Raw genomic sequence first — 24,859 nt, 5'->3', positions numbered from 1 at the left:
GTGTTAATATTTTATTGTAACTATTTTTATTTTAACAATGAATATGGTTTAAAGTCCTTTTAGGAGTGGGGGGGTGAAATATGCTAACAAAAATATATTTGAAGATTAAACTATGTGGATCTCATACATGATACAAAAAAACAACATTTGCATTCAAGGGACAGTATCCTATATTTTTTACATAACTGTATGTAATAGACACTACTACAAACAACAAGATTAACATATACTGATAGCAATATTAAAAAGCTTCAAACACTTGCAAATAAAATAGGGTTAGCTATATTTTAAATATAGATGAACCACCATTACAACCGTAAAACACAATACCCCATCATTAACATATGAAAAGAACCTTTACACAAACTGGACAAAGCTGGAGATGGTACTCACATGAAACTCATTGGCTTTGCGAGGAGTAAGAAAATTACTTACATTTTCTTACAACACAAGACAAAATAAACCTATTGGTTAAACAATGGACTATCTAACTAGAGACAAAATCAAATATTTTTATTTATAATGTGAGTGTCTAATGAACCTTTCATAAAATATACAACGAAATTACATTTAGAAGAAGTCGGCATCATATATTTAGCATATGATAAATGCATATTGATTACTTTATTCAAACACAATAGCGCATATTTATTAATTAGATATGTTCAACATTAAACACAACATTAATTTTTAAGAAAAAGGAACATTGTTGACAAACATATTAAACATGGACTGTAGAGATTTGCACTTGCCTAGAAATATCCTATGCATGAAAACATTTTGCTTTCGTTCGTTGATTCAACCAGACATCCAGCAAAAGAGAATGTGTTGGTCTTTATCAGCTACGGGTCAACAATGTAACATGATGCAAATAATACATATTCGCAAGCTTTTTAAAATTGCATGCAGTCACAAACGTTTTTAACGTGCACAAATATTGCGGGACTACGCAATCCAATCACACGTTTTTTTAACTTTACATGTGCCGTCTTAACATGGCGCTTCCTTGATCACGTAAGAACGCCATCCAATGAAAGGCACATTATTGATCACGTAAGAACGCCCAAAAAAAAAAGGCGCATCCTTGATCGCGTCAAAACGCAATCCAATAAAAGGCATATTCCTGATCACGTAAGAACGTCAGTCAATACAAGGAATCATTGGACAGCCTGGCAGGTGACGTCTTAAGCAACATGGCGCATCCGAGATCGCTGAAAAACCGCAGACAATACAAGGACTCAGTGACATCTTGGCATATCATTAAGAAACGTATTTATATTTTAGGAACTAGTATGTGTGTAGATTGCTATCTAGGAATGTCACCAAATTATGAATCATCTTTTCGGACTTGACTGTCCCTTGAACTATAGCTATGGTGTATATCTTTAACATTTAAAAGATACACATGAGAAATACATATGCCATTGATGTTTTAAGATATCTTTGGATTGTTGTTGAATAACAATAGTTATACATGTATTGATTAAACGTGTCATTTATTCAAGTTTAATTATGGTCAGCCTACCTATAGCCATATATGGGAGGAGATGTATTTTGTTAACATATTAGTTAACTAATATTCATCATCTACATTATTTGTATTACACACAGAGATTGATTTGGTTACACTTTGACAATAATATAGATTTGAAAATGAAATACAGGTGCTGTCAACATTACAATAAGATTGTTTATTAATAAAACTATATGTCCTTGTTCTTGTAAAAAGGACAAAAACGCTTTACAAATGGAAATACATTCATTTACAATAGTGATCAACATCACTTAAAGGGACATTATTTTGTTTTTAAAAAGAGCATACACATAGTCAATACTATTTAAATAAAATGAACACTTTACAGGGATTATATCATTGTATCAATACTCAGATCATTTGGTAAAGGTGCATCAATTCATGCAGAGTTTATAAATACACACATGGATATGAACATTTAAATATACATATATACACAAATACAAAAATATATATACATATATAAAGAAATTACTCTGCTAATCATAATCAGGCAATGATAGAGCTAAGAGAAAATAATATAAACACAAATAATAAGATTACATTGGAGATGTTAATCTTAAAGTCATTTACTATTGTCTTACATATATGATTTCATTATAACAAATAGATTTGTTAGGTCCCTTTAAGGATAAACAACATAAACTAGAGCTTGCAAAAAATAACAGGAAGAATGAGGACAAAGATTTGTGAAATAAAATTTATTTTATTAGTATGTAAGAAAACATACACAACGTTTATAAATAATCTTGTAAAAATAAGGAATATATGAGCCATATGACAAGGTAACACAGTGCATCACAGTCCATGAAGAGAGTTGCCAAGGGCCAGCATAGCCCCATTGGAGACACATGACAAGGTAACACAGTGCATCACAGTCCATGAAGAGAGTTGCCAAGGGCCAGCATAGCCCCATTGGAGACACATGGCAAGGTAACACAGTGCATCACAGTCCATGAAGAGAGTTGCCAAGGGCCAGCATAGCCTCATTGGAGACACATGACAAGGTAACACAGTGCATCACAGTCCATGAAGAGAGTTGCCAAGGGCCAGCATAGCCCCATTGGAGACACATGGCAAGGTAACACAGTGCATCACAGTCCATGAAGAGAGTTGCCAAGGGCCAGCATAGCCCCATTGGAGACACATGGCAAGGTAACACAGTGCATCACAGTCCATGAAGAGAGTTGCCAAGGGCCAGCATAGCCTCATTGGAGACACATGACAAGGTAACACAGTGCATCACAGTCCATGAAGAGAGTTGCCAAGGGCCAGCATAGCCCCATTGGAGACACATGGCAAGGTAACACAGTGCATCACAGTCCATGAAGAGAGTTGCCAAGGGCCAGCATAGCCTCATTGGAGACACATGACAAGGTAACACAGTGCATCACAGTCCATGAAGAGAGTTGCCAAGGGCCAGCATAGCCCCATTGGAGACACATGGCAAGGTAACACAGTGCATCACAGTCCATGAAGAGAGTTGCCAAGGGCCAGCATAGCCTCATTGGAGACACATGACAAGGTAACACAGTGCATCACAGTCCATGAAGAGAGTTGCCAAGGGCCAGCATAGCCCCATTGGAGACACATGGCAAGGTAACACAGTGCATCACAGTCCATGAAGAGAGTTGCCAAGGGCCAGCATAGCCTCATTGGAGACACATGACAAGGTAAAAGAGTGCAACAGGCACAACAAAAAACTGATAAAAAGGCCAAATGGCAACAATATAAATACAAATTCAACATGTGGACAGAGGATTATTATCTGCCACCATGGAGCATATCCAGATCCTCCACTTACTGGTCATCCTCTTCATTGTCCTGTGCATGTCCAGCTCCAGATTCAGGCCTTGAACGTAATTGCATAATTTCACGCAGAGTCAAGTCCTGAACCCGGAGCTGGGCCTGCATGGTGTCGTTCATCCCTCTCAGGACAGCTGCGTTCCTCAACACGGCCTGCTCTACTCTTGCTATCCCTTCTAGCATGAGCCATGCTGAGTCACAGCCTAAAATAAAATAAAAATTAATATTAAGGATAATTACACAACAGAATAAAAGATTTTAATACATACATTGTCATCATAAAGACAAATAATTATTTACATCAATTATTTTTCATATATTCTTTACACATGAATTAGGTTATTCAGACAGACAGAAATCATTAAAGGCTCATGTTACTCAAACATGTTGAACCCTTTAATTGGTTTTAGATGATCCACTTATACAGCTTGAGTGTATCAAATCTTGTTAAAGGATTTACATTGTACTTACATCAGCAATTTAAAAATTCAATTTAGACTGTGGTAGGCACACCTATCCTTAAACATTTTGGCATTGAGGACAAGCTGTGTAAACATAGCAACCAGAAGAAATTACATTCCCACTGGGTTAGACAAGAGATAATGTATCCACATTTGGACATAAAATTTTGGATCCAAGTAGTGGTGTTTGGTATATGTAGTGATATCCAATTAAAGGGACACTGAACCTAAATATTTAATGGACTGATTCAGATAGAGCATGACATGACAAATCTTTAGAAATTACACATATTCATTATATGTTTTAATTGTCAAGCTATATTTTGAATGCAAGAATGTTGGTTTTTATGGAAGCCAATATTTGTTGATGAACCTTGTTTGTGCATGCTGGTTGATGGATACATTCATCCAACAATAAAGAAATGATGGCCACATTTATTTTATTGTTTAAACTAATTATAGGAATAAGTTGTTTTCAATAAATATATCAAGAGAATGACGAATAATTCATAAGAGTATTCTATTATACATTGGCTTAACATTGCATGCTGGATTTGAATCACAATTTAACCAATTTAACTTCACTGTACCTTTAAGTATCTTATAAAGTGTATTTAGAATGATACTTACAGCTGTGCCTGGGAAGGACAATCTGACACCCAGGACAATGAAGGTTTAAACAGGGGGGAGGGATGGGATTGGCTCGGGGAGGGATGGGAATGGCTTGGGGAGTGGTGAGCTGCTGCTCCAGGGTAGGCCGTACAGCTGGGGAGTGGGGAGTTTGGGTCTGGGCAGCTGTACGGGCCAGAATACGGGGAGAGCGGCGAAGGGGGGTGTATGGGCGTTTTTTGGGAGGGACAGGATATGAAATATGGGAAGGGCTGGCAGTGGTCGGGGCATGGTCATGGGTTTGGTGATGGGAAGGGCTCTGGGTGTGTGCAGAGGTGTGGCCATGGTCAGGGGTGTGTGCACGGGGAGGGGTCTGTGACTGGGCAGGGGCGGAATCCAGATGACCAGAAGTGGTGGATCCATCTGAAAATGTAAAAGAAATATATTAACATCTCATACATCCTGACATCAAATCAACGCATTTAAAATTGATTATGTTTTCAATATACCTCGAAGTGTGTTTGAATCTGTAAACTATTCTGAAATGAGGATATGGTATCTATATAGGCACTCAGATGAATCTCAATGACTGTCTGTACAATGTGAAACTTATTATTGTGTTTTGGCATGGAATATGCATGTGACATAATGATGGCATGAATTATATATTCTTAAAAAAATATATACAAGCAGATTTTCATGCTGCCTGATATAGAAAGGGGGCAGTAGTGTATTTGAACAGACAAATAATATTCCTTTTTAAAGGGAAAAAGCTGTAGACTTTGAATGTCTTCAATAAAATGATTTCAAAAAAAGAAACATGTTGGAAACATGATAGATATATTTCACATACCATCAGACTCCAAGGCAGCCTCTTCCTCCTCCATCCCACATGTGACATCAATCTCTGTAAAACATAACATGTTGTGTACACCTTAAGATCAGATATTATAACATATGTTACTGTTGCTCAAATACGCACATCAATGTTGCATTAAAGATATACACACACAAAGTTATGATTTACATCATTTTGATGGAGCATACAAATGACAATAGATTTGTTATTGTCAATAAATCAGAATATTAATGTATTGTTTGTCTTAATGTTAAATTCATAAAAGCATAGTACATAGAACATTTAAGATTTCTCATGTGTGTATCACTTGATGACTGTTGTTAAAAAAAAAAAAATTTAAAAAAACATATGTTAGACATCTTATGAATAACAAATGTGTAGAATAATAAAGTAGAAATTATTAATCGCTCAATATAAAAAATAAATATATAATCAGAAGATAAATTCTATGATTTTTTATAATGTTATGCTTCATCGGAATCATGATCATAATATTGATTAGCAATACACCTTCAATTACATATAAATGAGTCAATGGACTTACCAGGAGACCGCAAAGGCGGCTCTATGTCACTGCTGGATTCCTGTGGGCTCCCCACACCAACTCTCTCTATGAATGATATAGATATATATTATTAAACACATTTTGGATATCACTAAATCACATCTGTCTAGAATTTTAACATTAATCAACTTTAAAATGTGAAGAATAGAGCAGTCATTACACCAGAAAATGCTTGATTGAATCAAGGGGATTCTGTAAACATATCTGTATTCAACATATGTTTAATGTCAGACTACATTAGACATCAAATTCATCTCAGATGCTGCTATTGCATATCTAAATATACCCAATGATCAATGTTCTTAACCCTTTAAGGACACAGCTTTCACTTAGCTCAATTGTTTTATGACGGAATAATTCCGTCATATGTCCTTAAGAAGTTACAAGAATACACACAAACCACATATTGAGGAGCATCTGTTGACAAATCTAAACAAACATGTGTCACATCGAGCCATTTTTTCAATGTACAGTAATCTTGTTTAGGACACAACACATATTTATCACAATACATAACAAACTTTATTATTACAAATATGTAATCATGGTGCTGTTAGAGTATGCAGATATATATAAAGTAACTCCAACAGATAATTAGATTTATATATCAATAGTTTTTAATAAAAATAATGTAATGATGAATGAATCTATTTTGTCTTAAAGGGACACTGACATGATTAATTTAAATAATTGATTTCTATGTTCAAACTGTAAAAAATGATTTAACATTGACTCCTATTATAATTCGAATGTTGTTCGATATTAATCTTAAAGGCAGATAAGGAATATTGGATTCAATAAATATTGTTTGTTGAAGGTATCCACCAATCATCAATATAAACCCAGGTTGGTCAACAAATATTTAGATGCACATAAACGTACTTTCTTTATTTTAAAATACATTTAGCAATAGAATATGTCACATATGATGATAGTATTATATTTTATGTTTATTAATATTGCATACTGTATGTGAAAGACAATATTAATAATTGTAGTTCAGTATCCCTTTAATCTAAAATTAAATAGATTCCACAATGTTGTTGTTTGTTAATGAATTATCTACTCCATATGTTGATGTAATGAATGGTATTGAGCATGCAATTAAAATCAAATATGTTATTTAAGTATATCCGAATAATTATATAATTTTCATCTATTAAATAGACATTACATATAAATATAGAACAATGTGTATTTAGTATGTAATGTTCATTCCATGTTTCTAAGACAAATGTCAATTAAAATGAGACATACCATACTGTGACAAGCCCTGGCTTGAGGATCCAGCAGCCACATCCATATCTGTAATATATTAAATGAGGATTGCATATCATTAATACTAATCATGCCATGTTTAAAATATTTACATTAATAACAAATCAATAGAAAAATATTAATCCTTTGGTAGTCCCATGAGTTAATAGTTTCCGCAATTAAATGAATGATAAATATATCCTGGACTCTTATTTTCAATCAGTTGTGTTGTTTACTGTATCTTTAAGAATATATGCTTGTTATTACATAATCATCAATTGATGGCCATATGTTATAATTTATTAGTATTATTCGTTTTTTATTAGATATAATATTTAAAATAAGAATACTGTATTCTTCACTAATCTAAGATTTTCCATTTAATTTTTAACAACATGTATAAAGCAATGCCACTTTCCGCAAACCCATGTTAACGTGGATGAGAAATGCCATTTTCGCGATCATTGCGCAATGATTCCAAGCGGAATTACGCATCCGTCATTTGACCAACATGTATAAAGCAATGCCACTTTCCGCAAACCCATGTTAACGTGGATGCGAAATTAGATTTCCGCTCTGTGACGCATATTCTGTAGAGCGCAAGAAACATCATTCCAATTTCATGTATCACTAATGTAAAATCAGATATCTAAACATCATATGTAGTGTATGTTGTGAGATCTGTATAGGTTTAGTATCTGACTAAATACACATTTTGGATTTTTAACATTATAAATATTATATGAAGTTGGATAATTACCTGGTTCAGATTCTCTATCGGGTCCTCCCAGGCCACCGGACGGAGAAGCATCTGCCCTGTCCCCCGCGTCAGGACTTTCAGATCCCGCAGCTGGGAGGGAAGAAGAGGAGGCCGAGGATGGCGAGGATCTAAATCTTTTGGGGACCCGGAGATTGAGGAGCTCACATAAAGTCACCTCATAAGGGAGTAGGTACAGTTTCCGCGGGGCCTTTCTTTGGCCCCCTCTTTTACGGGCTTGTACCCAGTCCCTTATGAGGTTGACTTTTTTCGATAAACGCAACCTCATATCTCCGAATCTCCTCATGATCTGATCCTGGGTCCTCTGGACGTCACACACCAATCTAACCGCATTGGTGATAGACTCCCAGAGGGCCTTCTTAACAGGCGCATCTGTCGAGCTCCTCTTGTTCCCAAACAGCTGGGGATAAAAGTCCTTGACGGCGTGGACCAGTGCAGCGCTCTCCTCCTTGGTGAACCTGGGAACTGACATGCCTGCTGGGTTGTCTTCTCAAATATATATATATATATAAAAATATATCTAGTACGCCTGCAGGCATTAGAGAACTGACAAAGATGGCAACGTGTAATGGACTTTTATATGGTGAAGTAAACATGAGATGCACCATGGGACAATTTATCTGTACATCTGATTTGATAAAAGTTTGAAATATTGTTATAATGTCTGTGAGACCATCCTGACTCAAGTTGTGTTTGTGTGATGAACTCTGATTGGCCGTTCCTTAATGTTTCATATCTTAGTAACTTCCTTACACATACCGCTTGGTGGTGCTGTAACTTCATTTTTCATGTAGACTTATTTGTAACTCATGGGCCTGTCATGCGGATATGTGTGACGCAGATTTAATATCCGTGATCCGTGAAATATTAATGATTAAATACTCTTTAAAATCTCATCCTGTCACATTATTAATGTTGTAGACATTTCTCGGTTTAATAACGGTCTGTTTCTTTAATACAAATACACATTTAATATTGTATGTCTTTATTGTTCTTTAAATAAATTGATTGTGAAGTATTGACATTGCTCTATTAAATGTATTTATAATGCACATTGATTGTGTGCTATTGCGTGACATTACACTAATGTTTAAATATGCTAATCTGGTGTTTGAAGATGCGTTTCCCACGCAATATTTATTAATGTTAAAATTCCGGGAAGAATGTCAGTAACTTTGATAATCTGTTTATAAATGTTAAACTACAGCTTTGTTATTCGCAAATAAACCTCGAGCTTGTATTTCTCTGAAGTGCTCATATATGTTATTGTGCAATGGCGTCTTTAGTTTTAAAGAGACATTACAAACAATTGTATCAAATGATCTGTAGAGATAGAAGATTGTTTAGACTTTAAAATGTAAATCATTTTCTCTTAGTATTTATATATCCTCAACATAAGAAATTTAAATGCACATGGTTGAGCCAATCACATAAGGCATCTCTGTGCATCCACCAATCTTCATCTACTGAGCCTATCTCGATATGCTTTTCAAGCAAAGTATGTCAAGATAGGAAGAGAAGTAAATACACTATTTCAAGCTCTTAAAGGGACACTGTCCAAACAAATTTACCATTGGTGATTGAGCATGAAATGTTAATCAACTTTATTATTTAATACGATTATCAAATGTTAAGTTATCTTGTTATGTTTCTTTGAAAATCAATAATGATATTTTATATTACGGACAATTGTTTAATAAAAACCTGGGTTGTCCTTGACGATTGTTGCATCAATTATTCCAAACAATCAAGTTCTGTCCAGAGTACTGAAGCAAATAAATTAGCTATTTACTGCCTTATTTCTAAAGTAATGATAGCAACATCACAATGAGCATTCATAATATGAGACAAGTTTTAAAGTTGATTAAAATAGAATACTCATTCAGAATGTATAAATCATTGTTTTTTTAAATGGCTACCTTTAAGTATATTTTGAGTTCATGTCCCTTTAAATAAACATTTCACAATAATGCTTAATATATCATAAACCTAGGCACCTTCCTTTTGCTAAATGAGTCTAACATATGAGTAAAGCAAATTTAGATTAACTTCTAGATTGTTTTACACACTGACTGAAATATATTTATTAAATGAGGTATTTTTTAGCCTTCAGCGTAGAGGGACATTAAGCTATATGTTATGTATGCATTTTGTATCATAATCTTATATTTGACCAACTTAATATGTTTTGTTATTCAATCATTATATTGTAATTATATATATTCGTGGATTAAATACATCTCTACATAGGCTATTTTGATGCTGATTGTTGTTTGCATATAGATGCCTTATATCATTGACTAAGATATGTGCATTTATTTTTATTTTAACAAGTATATTTAAAGACTGAATGTAATTCTATAGTACATTCTAAATATGTTTAAATTCTTGTATGATATTTGTAACAATGTATACAAAATATACATTTTGAATGACCCCTTTAAGGACCCAAACATATTGTATTTTTATTTAACATTGACAAAATAAACTAAAGGGGAAATTACATTCTATATAGATATTTGATGTCTAACCCAAGAGGTAAGATTGTAATAAATACATAATATTACTAAGTATAGTTAAATGACTCCACTAGAAAATTACATAGATTAACCTGGCATCCAATAACTAATTATTAAAAATTATAAAGTTAAATGACCTACCATTTATAAATGTAATAATTGTAAAATATTTTCTAATAATGTTTTGAGATACCTAAGGAAGATACATGATCTTATACAATTCTTTTTACATTCAACAACACTGTCACTTTCATGTAATTGAACCACTTCACCTTATTAAATGTTAAAACAATCATAATATTAATACATATCCTAAATATTTTTAATATATACTTTTTCAATATAAAAGCATTGAAGAATATGACTCCCCAATTAATGTTAAAATATATCTTTTAATATTCTCTGAAGAATTTTATTTTCTACTATTAATGCATTATTTTCTCTTATGCATGTGCTTGTCAAATAGCCAACTACCAGTCATGGGAGTCCAAGTTTTATTTATTTACAGATTATATTGATATATATTAGAATCTGCTAAAAAAAAATATATATTTAATAGAAAATAATTAAATATTCCATGAAGTCATCAGATGCCAATCTGAAATGACAAATAATAAAAATGGAACAAAGTTAATACACACGTTGTAAAATATTCATAAAATACATTTAAAATCATATGGTGTCTATGCTCTAACTTTGATCAACATTTTTTAAAGATAATCATTACATTCATTTTAAATTAATGAAATACATACACCATTATATTGTTGATTAAAAATAATATTTAAATTTCAAAAATTAAATTTATACATAATAATGTATATCACATGTAAACAATATATGTATGCTGAACATAAATGTAATATTTCATGTCCATTCAAATACCTCTATATCAACTATAATATGTATTCCTTTTTCTGATTGTGATCCCTAAATATCTAATTAAGAACTAAATATGACTAATGTATGTAAGCTACTAATATTCTACAGTCTTCACTAGCATGCATTGGTACACCAACCTGGACAATGCATGGTCTTTGAATGTCAATTCAGGGGTAAACAGTTGATCTTCAATAGGTGTCTTATTCATCAGTTCATTAAATAGAGGACTGGGAAATACCATCTAAAAAAGTAAAATCATCTAAGTGTCTGATTGTGATCCCTAAATATCTAATTAAGAACTAAATATGACTAATGTATGTAAGCTACTAATATTCTACAGTCTTCACTAGCATGCATTGGTACACCAACCTGGACAATGCATGGTCTTTGAATGTCAATTCAGGGGTAAACAGTTGATCTTCAATAGGTGTCTTATTCATCAGTTCATTAAATAGAGGACTGGGAAATACCATCTACAAAATAGAAAATCATCTAAGTGTCTCCAATAGGATGTCTCCACAGCCTTATTCTATCAAATAGTTTGCACTTACCATGTGAACATGTCTTTGTATGGTTTTCAAGGTCAGCAGAATTTAAATATGCCAGACATGATCCCATTGGTATACTTCAATTTCAATCTTGGCTTTTTCCCCACTGTCAGTCTTGGAAATCTTCACTGTCAGGCTTCAAATTGTTCCCTTTCAGTCTTTATATTAAGTCATCTCCCTAATGTAAGAAATTATATATAAAGATTTCATACAAGTGTGTGAATCAGTTCTGTACCCCTCTCCCACCCCCCATTTCATAATAAATATCTATCACTAGCTTACTAAGCCTGTGTATGAACCTGTGTTATTTTCTATCAAGTGTGAAGATGAGTCATATTGAGCAGAACAAACCTCTGTGTGACATTGAACCATAGTCATTCTAGAGTATCCCTTTCTGATTATGTACATAAGTAATGTGTAAACAAAGTTATATTTTTAAAAATTTATGCCATATTATGTATTTGTGTACAAATCATGCCAGCAACAGTCCATACATTTCTACTTACCATCTGATGTCCTCTATAAAAACCAGGTGGCAAAGACTCGCTATAGGACCCAATGCCCAGAGCATCACCTATATTATGAGAAATAAATATTATTATAACATTTTATCAATACTAACATGTTTGCACAATTCTCTACTTGTCATTTCCCTAGAGTTCACATCTATTGAAAATACTCCAGTGTAACTTCTATTATTTACCGTCTAAAGTGGCGGTTGATGACGTCTGCTCTGACATCAAGTCCCTCGTCCTGGAATTCCCCCTCTAGAACAGGATCATCCTCCTCATCTCTGAGGAGGTCTCTGTCCACCGGGACGGCCTGCAGCATCCCAGCCCGCTGTGCAATATTATGCAGGACGCTACAGGCTACAACGATCTTAGCCACCTTCTTTGGGTTGTACTGGAGTGCTCCTCCAGAACGGTCCAGGCACCTGAATCTCATCTTCAGGAGCCCGAACATCCTTTCAACCACCGCCCTGGTTCTCTTATGAGCCCTATTGTAGCGCTCCTCAGACACATCAGTTGGGCTACGCAAGGGGGTAATGAGCCAAGGCCGGCTCATGTACCCAGAATCACCTATAAATTTAGAACAGAACATAATTCAAACAGAATACTTAAACTAGTATATTGTTGTATAAATATATTTTTTAAAAACCATAATCCATATTAAAAGTTGTCAGAAACATAAAAAAAATAAAAAAAATTATATATAAATCTGTATCTAGCCATTTCATCGAAGACATGCTACATATGCGTATTTCTCCTAAACCAAACCTTGTGTAAAATGCTAACTACATGTTTACATTGCATTCTCTATATGAACACTTAAGGTAAGACATGCTACATATCTGCATTTCAATAAAACTAGACATTAGCAGAAATAGACAATGACAGGGTTAAATTGCATGAGATAATATCTTGCCATTTCATCTAAGACATGCTACATATGCGTATTTCTCCTAAACCAAACCTTGTGTAAAATGCTAACTACATGTTTACATTGCATTCTCTATATGAACACTTAAGGTAAGACATGCTACATATCTGCATTTCAATAAAAATAGACATTAGCAGAAAAAGACAATGACAGGGTTAAATTGCATGAGATAATATCTTGCCATTTCATCTAAGACATGCTACATATGCGTATTTCTCCTAAACCAAACCTTGTGTAAAATGCTAACTACATGTTTACATTGCATTCTCTATATGAACACTTAAGGTAAGACATGCTACATATCTGCATTTCAATAAAAATAGACATTAGCAGAAAAAGACAATGACAGGGTTAAATTGCATGAGATAATATCTAGCCATTTCATCGAAGACATGCTACATATGCGTATTTCTCCTAAACCAAACCTTGTGTAAAATGCTAACTACATGTTTACATTGCATTCTCTATATGAACACTTAAGGTAAGACATGCTACATATCTGCATTTCAATAAAACTAGACATTAGCAGAAATAGACAATGACAGGGTTAAATTGCATGAGATAATATCTTGCCATTTCATCTAAGACATGCTACATATGCGTATTTCTCCTAAACCAAACCTTGTGTAAAATGCTAACTACATGTTTACATTGCATTCTCTATATGAACACTTAAGGTAAGACATGCTACATATCTGCATTTCAATAAAAATAGACATTAGCAGAAAAAGACAATGACAGGGTTAAATTGCATGAGATAATATCTTGCCATTTCATCTAAGACATGCTACATATGCGTATTTCTCCTAAACCAAACCTTGTGTAAAATGCTAACTACATGTTTACATTGCATTCTCTATATGAACACTTAAGGTAAGACATGCTACATATCTGCATTTCAATAAAAATAGACATTAGCAGAAAAAGACAATGACAGGGTTAAATTGCATGAGATAATATCTTGCCATTTCATCTAAGACATGCTACATATGCGTATTTCTCCTAAAACAAACCTTGTGTAAAATGCTAACTACATGTTTACATTGCATTCTCTATCTGAACACTTAAGGTAAGACATGCTACATATCTGCATTTCAATAAAAATAGACATTAGCGTCGGTAAATAACAAATGGTTAAATTTAATCCTATAGCTGAACATGACGCTAACAGTTAAAAAATACAGGGGCAATTGTCAAAATAATTAACCATGTTGTGCACAAATACTCACCAACGAGATAACCAGGGGGCATTTGTCTTTCCTCAAACTGTCTCCACAGGGACGACAGAGAGAGGATGCGGGCATCATGACAAGCACCTCCAAAATTCGCATACACATGCATAATCCTCATCCGTGCGTCACAAACATACTGCACGTTGAGGCTATGAAAATGTTTGCGATTTCTGAAGGGCAAGTCATCAATTGGAGCACGCAGCGCAATGTGGGTACAATCAATGGCTCCCAAGACATTGGGCAATTGAGCAATATCAAAGAATTCCCGCTTCAGGCGCCTCCAATCACCATCATTCTGTGGGAATCCTATGTATTGCTTACTGATACGTACCATGGCGTTCAGAAAGTTATCAAACACCCCAGAGAATGTACCTTGAGCCAGGCCATGCATGTACAGTTCTCCGGATTGAAAACTCCCGGAGGCCAGGACGTATAGACAGCTTAGCATCTTACTCATGGGGGGAACAGCAGTCCTTATTTGTATACGTGGCTCCAAATGAGGTTTAAGAAGCTCGTAAAGGCCAATGAGCTGTTCGCGATCGAGCCGATACTTATCAAAAACCTCAAAGTCACTCATGTTTTCCAAGGTGGGTCTCACCCTGTAGACACGAGGACCTCGAACCAGACGACCCCTTCGTCTCGGTCTGAGCCGCCGAGGCTGCCTGATTCGACCAACAGCTAGTTCGCCAATAGCACCACCAGCAGCGTCTACCATGTCATCGTCATCCATCTTTCAAAACAGCGTAACAAGGTAAGCACTTGATCTGATGTGGATCACAAGTGATGCATTGGCCATGTTGTTTGGGGGATTTATAGTACAATTAGTCCAATGGTAGTGAGTTTGTAATGATTGCTGATTGTATTCACCTGTTTGTATGTGAGCGGCGCGAATGCTTTCACAGTGGGCGTTTATTTGTTGTTTGCTGAAATGTTAGTTTCAAACAATGATTCTCAATGTGAAAGTGTCAAATATCACACATACAGTGCATGTTTGTAATGTTTGATCATATGCGTAATCAATATTTCTTAAACGCGATCTTATAGTAACAAGCACACGTCCAGGCTAACATGAATGAAAGTGCATAGTTGTGTATAATGTGCATCGAATGTGATCGATCAATGTTGCTGCAATATTGTTTGTAAATGATAAAGGAACATCTGCCATCTGTAGGATTGTATATATAAGTGATTGCCGAGCTGTCAATATTGTATGCGTCCCTTTAAAATCGCAATAATAATTCAGAACTTCCCGTCTGTCATCTGTAGTATTATATATATAAGTGATTGCCGAGCTGTCAATATTGTACGCGTCCCTTTAAAATCGCAATAATAATTCCGAACTTCCCGTCTGCCATCTGTAGTATTGTATATATAAGTGATTGCCGAGCTGTCAATATTGTACGCGTCCCTTTCAAATCGCAATAATAATTCCGAAATTCCCGTCTGCCATCTGTAGTATTGTATATATAAGTGATTGCCGAGCTGTCAATATTGTATGCGTCCCTTTCAAATCGCACTAATACTGAATAACTTCCGGCTGTCATCTGTAGTATTGTATATATAAGTGATTGCCGAGCTGTCAATATTGTATGCGTCCCATTCAAATCTCAATAATACTGAATAACTTCTGGCTGTCATCTGTAGTATTGTATATATAAGTGATTGCCGAGATGTAAATATTGTACGCGTCCCTTTCAAATCGCACTAATACTGAATAACTTCCGGCTGTCATCTGTAGTATTGTATATATAAGTGATTGCCGAGATGTGAATATTGTACGCGTCCCTTTCAAATCGCACTAATACTGAATAACTTCCGGCTGTCATCTGTAGTATTGTATATATAAGTGATTGCCGAGATGTGAATATTGTACGCGTCCCTTTCAAATCGCACTAATACTGAATAACTTCCGGCTGTCATCTGTAGTATTGTATATATAAGTGATTGCCGAGATGTGAATATTGTACGCGTCCCTTTCAAATCGCACTAATACTGAATAACTTCCGGCTGTCATCTGTAGTATTGTATATATAAGTGATTGCCGAGATGTGAATATTGTACGCGTCCCTTTCAAATCGCACTAATACTGAATAACTTCCGGCTGTCATCTGTAGTATTATATATATAAGTGATTTTCGATCTGACGATATTGTATGCGTCCCATAAAAATTGCACGAATACTGAATAACTTCCGGCTGTCATCTGTAGTATTATATATATAATTGATGTGCGATCTGACAATATTTCTGAATTGTCCCATTGAAATCTCCATAATAATGCTGTTCAAAAGTGTGTTTTACGTATATGTTGTATTGTAGTATTGAGTGTTAAAGTTCCTAAAGGGGCGGTACAGTGGTGAATCTGTGATGTGTATGGTTGAATCTTCTAATGACGTCATGATATTATTAACCTGCCTATGTAGTTGTGAAATCCTCATTGTGTTGTTGTATTGTGCTACATTGTTATTGTGTGCTGAATAAAATCTAAATGTGTGCTTTGTGGTTGCGTGATGGGTGATGCGTGTTATGTACATGTACGTATATATTGTGATTGTGTCCCACATATGCTGACTTCTATATAGCGGTCTGGCATTGTTGTTCCTTCCCATAAAGTGACATCTGTAATCTGCTGTAATGATGTTCTTGTTGTACGTAATTCCTAATGGTTTCTGGTGATGGAATCATGATGTTAAAAGTACAGTAAAATCCATATGTTGTGTTTTGTGATTCCTCGAGAGAATGTAATGTGTTTTTCCCCCATCATTTGAATGCACATGTATGATTGAATGTTAAAAGTAATGTATGTGCATCCATGAGTGATCATGTGTTAAGCCTATGTAGATATGCAGTTGCTGCAAGCATATGAGTTGAATAACAGAAATGCAATAATAAAGGTAAATGAGAGATGTTTCCCATTGTGTAGTGTTTGTGAATCCAGAAATGTGTATTGAATTTTATTTTAATTGTAAATGTAATTTTATTGAAATAATAATGTGTTACTAGTGATGGGGATTTGTAGTTGATGTAATCTAAAAGTGTTAAAAATATTTATGGTGTGGTGAATATTTAATATTAAAAAACATAAATCCACCATAGGGAAATAGTCATTTCTTGATCTATTTATCATAGCTGGGTCTAACGCATAAAAGCATGTATTTTCTAGCGCTGGTATTTGGAGTTTTTCAGTCTACGCTATTTGCGTGCGTTAGGGAAATGAGGGTTTCGCGTGCACGAGCACGTCTTCCCAATAGAAGTCAATGGAGGCTCCAAAGATTTCTATATTTTTTTTTCTAAGACTGGTTTTCCTCGTAAAGTGAGTGACGTCATGAGCTTGTGTGAAAAAGTAACTAAATCGTGTTCTTTTTGTAATAAATAAATATTTTGTGTATGTAATGTGGTGTATATTGTTTGTATGCATCGATGAGTGTATGTTTGTGATAATGTTATTCGTTAGATGTAGGTATATGAGGGTCTTTTCCCGTATGTCCATGTAAGTCAATGGGAAAATGGATTTGTGTGGATTTTTTTCAAACACCCGAGATCTCGCAACTTTAATCCTTTGTATTTTAAAGAAAAAATAAAAAATACGAAAAATAAAGATAGTGTTGTGTTTGTATGAGTGTAAGTGTACTTTGTGTAATATTTGTTTTGTGATTCGTGGATGTTTTTTTGTGCGGTATATGTTTACTACTGGGTCTGAGGTGGCGGTAGAAAGTTGAGCGTTAGGTGTATTTTGAGTCGCGGTAAATAAACTCTAAATACCGGAGTGCGTAAAAAACCCGCGTTAGGAGCCTCTAACGCTGGTTTTGACGGCTACCGCCGAACTCTAAATCTAGCCGATAGTTTTCTGTCCTTAAAGGGCCATTAAACACTCATTTTTTCTTTGCATAAATGTTTTGTAGATGATCTATTTATAAAGCCCATAAAGTTTTTTTTTTTAAAAAATGTATAATTTTGCTCATTTTTAAATAACATTGCTCTGATTTGCAGACTCCTAACCAAGCCCCAAAGTTTTATTTGAATACCGTCAGCTACCTTCTCCAGCTTGCTCCTGTTTGTGTAAAGGGTCTTTTCATATGCAAAAGAAGGGGGAGGATGGGAGTGTCTTATTTCCCACTTGTAGTGGGCTTTCCAACTGCCTTTTCAACAGAGCTAAACTGAAAGCTTCTAAGTACGTTTTTAAACAGTTTTATACTGGATTTTTATATCAGTATCTGTGCATCTTATTCTTTATAGTAGTGTCTATTACATGCAGTTATATGAAAATGAGAGTATACTGTCCCTTTAAGTCAGCATTCCACCCAGTTCACAATTTTTGAGTCTAGATCAAGGAGATACAGTTTGTGAATTAGTTTATTAGGTGGGATTGTGTCAAATGCTTTGCTGAAATCTAAATATGCTACACCAACTGCTACACCCTTGTCTAATACTTTTGTTACATAATCAAAGAAGTCAATTAGATTAGTCTGACATGATCTCCCTGAAGTAAAAACATGCTTATTTTGGTCCTCTAAATTGTTTGTCTTTATCTAAGTCATAATTAATTTCCCTACTACTGAAGTTAAACTAACTGGCCTGTAGTTACCAGATTCTTCCCTACTGCCCTTTTTATGAAGATGTATTACATTTGCTATTCTCCAATCATCTGGGACAGCTACTGTTAATAGTGATTTATTAAACAGATCAGTTAATGGGGCACTTATCAAAGTTCTTTTAAAACCCTTGGATGAATATTATCCGGATCCACTGCCTTTTTAACATTTATTTTTGATAATGCTAACAAAACCTCATCCTCTGTAAAAAGATTAGTGTTAAGCTTGTTTCTATTTTTCGTAGCATCCCTTAATGTAGATATTCTATCTTCACAATCTTTTGTGAAAACAGAACAGAAGTAATCATTGAGACAGTCTGCAATTTGCTTATCTCCTTCTATTATTCTACCATCAACTAATTTCAATTTTACTATTCCTACCTTATTTTTTCTTCTTTCACTGATATATCTAGGGGTTTTGTCCCCATGTTTTACTGACTGTGCTATCTTCTCTTCTGCATGAGCTTTAACCTTCCGAATTAACTGCTTAGTCTTTTTGTTGTTGGAGTCTCTATATTTTCATATCATCATCTGATTGTGTGTGTCTGTAATTTTTATAAGATATCTTTTTTGTCTTTACAGCATGTGCTACTTCTTTGGAAAACCAAATTGGTTGCCGCTTTCTTTGACTTTTACAGACATGTCTAATACAGTGTGCGGTTGCATCTAAAATGGTATCCTTCACAAATTACCACTGTTCTTGAACCCCTGTAATAAGAGTTTCCCCATTTAAATAGTTTTTTAGGTATTCTCCCATTAATGAAAAATCTGCCTTTCTTAGGTCTAAAACTTTTGTTTTAGTCTGGGTGGACAGTTTCAGCACATGAATACTAAACCAAACAGATTGATAATCACTGGATCCTAAGTTCTCACTTATATAGCTTCCTTTCGAGTTGGTTCCTTGATTAATTGCTCAAGTGATTCCCCTAGCAGAGATTCAAGAATATACCTGCTTCTAGATGATCTAGCAGAAGGAATCTTCCAGTCTATATCTGGCAAACTTAAGTCCCCCATTACTATAACCTTACCCTTCATGGTCATTTTGGTTATTTCTTCTAATAACCGATTGTCCAGTTTTTCATCCTGCAATGGAGGCCTATATACAACCCCTATTCTAAACACATTTTTTATCTACAATTTCCAAAGTCACCCAAATACTTTCCACCTCATCATTTGCTCCTACAATTTCAGTAACCTTTATATTTTAATTTACATACAGAACAACTCCTCCATCTTTCTTTCCTACTCTGTTCTTTTTAAATAACCTGTATCCAGATATGACTATGTCCCAGTCGAAAGGACTGCAAAGGGCTTTAACACTGAGATATATACATATACATATACTTTATATAAATATATATATATTATATATATATATATATATATATATATATATATATACTCTCACATATGACTCAGCTCAGTGTTCTTATTTTAACTTCTTTATTGTAACATATTCCAACGTTTTGGCCCCATCTGGGCCTTTATCAAGGGGCCGAAACATTGCAATATGTTACAATAAAGAAGTTAAAATAAGAACACTGAGCTGAGTTATATGTGTGAGTATCAATACCTGACGGAAGCTCAAAAAACTGATCTAAGAGTGCAATCTCATAATGACAAGTATATATATATTTTGTGTGTAAGAAATTGTGTGTAAGAACAAACTTCAAGAGTCTAATAATGAAGTCCTTAGTTGTCAAATCTATATCTGTGCCTTTTTTCAAATGATGTGCTACTGCTTTAATTCCCCATTCAGTTTTAATGCTAGTATATAATGACTCAATGTCACAAGTTACAAGTATTGAGTGTTGTTTAACCTGAATGTGTTGCATTTTATTTAAAATATGCATTGTGTTCCTCGTATGGGATGGGAGATTGTTTACAATATTTCTAAGTCTCGCATTCACATATTTGCTAGCTTTTTCTGTTAGAGACCCAATTCCAGAGACAATGGATCTCCCAGGTGGACAAGAAATATTTTTGTGGATTTTTGGTAGAAGATACAACGTGGCTATTTTAGGATTGGTCACTGAAAGATATTTATGTTCTTTTAGGTCAATAATATTCTCAGAGAAAGTTGTGTCTATCAGTTTGTTATATTTTTCGAGGAAGTCATCTGTAGGATTACCCAATAATTTAATGTCTTGTGGCTTCTTCAACATACATAGTTGTAGGCCATACTACTATGTTTCCCCCTTTGCCGCTATTTTTAATTTGAACATCAGTCCAACTAGCCATTTATTTTATAGCTTCAATTTCTAGCTTGGTCAGATTGGCTTGAGAATAATGTTTAGAATCGTTGATAGTTAATATATCATTACAAGCTAAGTTAAAAAATGTGACAGCTTGGGGTGATATATTACTAGGTGGAATGAATTGTGATTTTGGTTTGAGCATTTTTCGCCAGTTATCAATAGTTGATTCATTTATGTCTTCATTCGTCACATCTTCATTCTCTTCTAATAATGTTATAAGATCATAAGAGTATTGGGGTCCTCTGTATTTGAGAAATATTTCCTCAATAAAATCTTTCTATCAAACAAATGTTTATCTTTTATTGCCTCAAATTTGTCTATATGGTTGGTCGGTACAAAAGACATGCCTTTTTTGAGTGCAGAGCAATGTGCAGGGGTTATAGTTTTATCCGATAAATTAATGATATTTATATTCTCAATCTCATCATTATTATCTATTTCTTTTTGTGGGGTTGGTTCTTGTGGGACTGTGTTTTCTGACTGAATCGTACCTGTCATCTTGTGCGTGGTTGTATTCCCTCTTTTAATATGTGGTTTAGTATTTTTTAGTAGTTAGTATGGACGTGGGAATTTGTTCGCCCTCTGATAATTTAACATCTGTGGATTAATATTCTGTATCAGTACATATAAATATGAGTAGTACATATTGCAACATGTTTAGTATCATATGGGTGATGAACTTATACTATGTTAACGATATCTATTTCCAAATACTGATACCTTTTAAGGCATCAATTACATGATGTAAATATGGGTGCGGAACTGTATCGTGTATATAGAAAAGTAAAGTCGAGACTATATATTCTAGCAAAGGTTTCTATACTATCAGACCCAGGAAGTTATAAATCAATGATTAATATGTGGTAATAAGTTAGTGTGCTGGTCTCCCAATTGGCACCTATTAAGTCAGTATCTGTTCATTTGCCCTACTAAGTAAGATACTTCACATCCATACATCCTAAATAGAAACTGTCACGGAGGTAACCTTATGATATAAACACAGCTGTTAAGCATTAATGTATATTCAATCTAACGAACGCATAGAAGAAGCAAAAACTAGCTGTCATACATTTCACAAAGGCATCAATATGATTAGACCCGAGAGGTCGCTAACATAACAGTATACATTTTAAGACATTTGATCTTTATACATGGAGTAGGAACTGATATTACGCTCAGGATATACATATTTAAACACCTATTATGAGCTATAGCTTGCAGACATAAAAATAATATTATCAACATATACGACCCCTTAACCAATTAGATTGGATCACAACCACACGCCCTCTTTGTTTGATACGTATTTGACTTTGATTGGTTAGTTAGGGGGTGGCATAATTTTGAATGATATGATTGGACAATTACAATATGGGTTGTGGTATTTTAATAGGCCTGCACCCAGGCCTTGGCTTGTCACTACACATTGAAAAAGGCTGATACAACAGCCAAAACGTGTTTGTGTTGAATAATGTAATTCAGTGTGCACTATTTTTCATTTTAACTTATGCTGTCCGTTATCCCTGTCACCTGAAGCCGAGGTATGCTGTTATCAGCCAGGAAACAGGGGAATGACGAGACATAGCTTAAATTTATTTTATGGTTAAGGTATTAGATATAAGAGGTCACCATTTTACATTTTAACGAATATTATTAAAGTTTGATTTTTTATTACTCACTTTATAGGAAGGAGTGCTAATTTAAACCCCCACTTAGGTTCTTATTTACCTCTTTTTCATTTTGATATGTGTGTGTGTGTATACATATGCATTTATGTATTAATTTATATGTGTATATATGTATTTACAGACATACACTCACCAGCAACTTTATTAGGTACACCTTGCTAGTACCGGGTTGGACCCCCTTTTGCCTTCAGAACTGCCTAATTTATTTGTGGTATAAATTCAACAAGGTGTTGGAAACATTCCTCAGAGATTTTGGTCTATATGGACATGATAGCATCACGCAGTTGCTGCAGATTTGTCGGCTGCACATCCATGATGCAAATCTCCCGTTCCACCACATCCCAAAGGTGCTCTCTTGGATTGGGATCTGGTGACTGTGGAGGCCATTGATGTACAGTAAACTCATTGTCATGTCAAGAAACCAGTTTAAGATGATTTGAGCTTGGTCACATGGTGCATTATCCTGCTGGAAGTAGCCATCAGAAGATGGGTACACTTTAGTCATAAAATGATGGACATGGTCAGCAACAATACTAAGGTAGGCCGTGGCATTTGAACGATGCTCAATTGGTACTAAGGGGCCCAAAGTGTGCCAATAAAATATCCCCTACACCATTACACCACCAGCCTGAACCATTGATACAGGATGGATCCATGCTTTCATGTTGTTTACGTCAAATTCTGACCCTACCATCTGAATGTCACAGTTGAAATCGAGACTCATCAGATCAGGCAACGTTTTTTCCAGTCTTCAATTGTCCAATTATGGTGAGCCTGTGTGAATTATAGCCTCAGTTTCCTGGTTTTAGCTGACAGGAGTGGCACTTGCTGTGGTCTTCTGCTGCTGTAGCCCATCTGATTCAAAGTTCGACGTGTTGTTCATTTAGAGATGGTATTCTGCATACCCTGGTTGTAAGGAGTGCGTATTTGAGTTACTGTTGCCTTTCTATCATCTCAAACCAGTCTGCCCATTCTCCTTTGACCTCTGACATCAACAAGGCATTGCCATCTACACAACTGCCACTCACTGGATATTTTCTTATTTTCAGGCCATTCACTGTAAACCCTAGAGATGGTTGTGCGTGAAAATACCAGTAGAACAGCAGTTTTTTAAATACTCAGACCAGCCTGTCTAGCACCAACAACCATGCCACGTTCAAAATCACTTAAATCCCCTTTCATCCCCATTCTGATGCTCAGTTTGAACTTCAGCAAGTCGTCTTCACCACGTCTAGATGCCTAAATGCATTGAGTTTCTGCCATATGATTGGCTGATTAGAAATTCATGTTACCAAGCAATTGAACAGGTACCTAATAAAGTGGCTAGTGAGTGTATATAAACATATATATATATATATATATATATATATATATATATATATATATATATATATATATATATATATATAATCAATACACAGCAGTTTAGCACTCACAATACTTTCCTTACGACCGGGGTGCTCAGCAACATATTTCATAGACCTCCAACAAAAGCAGGCACTCACCTTGTTTCAAGTGGCAAAACACTTTATTCCAACAGAGTGACATTTCGGGGTTTTACACCCCTGTCCTCAGACTGTTTGAGTCTGAGGAAGGGGGTAAAACCCCGAAACGTCACTCTGTTGGAATAAAGTTTTTTGCCACTTCAAACCCGGTAAGTGCCTGCTTTTGTTGGAAATATATATATATTACACCGTGTCGTTATTTATTTAACAAAAAAAAAGCCAAAATGGAGAAGCCATGTGTGAAAAACTAAATACACATGATGATTCAATAGCTTGTAGAACCACCTTTAGCAGCAATAACTTGAAGTAATTGTTTTCTGTATGACTT

Source organism: Bombina bombina, chromosome 1 (genome assembly GCF_027579735.1).
Source record: "Bombina bombina isolate aBomBom1 chromosome 1, aBomBom1.pri, whole genome shotgun sequence".
Taxonomy (NCBI): domain Eukaryota; kingdom Metazoa; phylum Chordata; class Amphibia; order Anura; family Bombinatoridae; genus Bombina; species Bombina bombina.
This window is presented reverse-complemented; position numbering follows the sequence as displayed.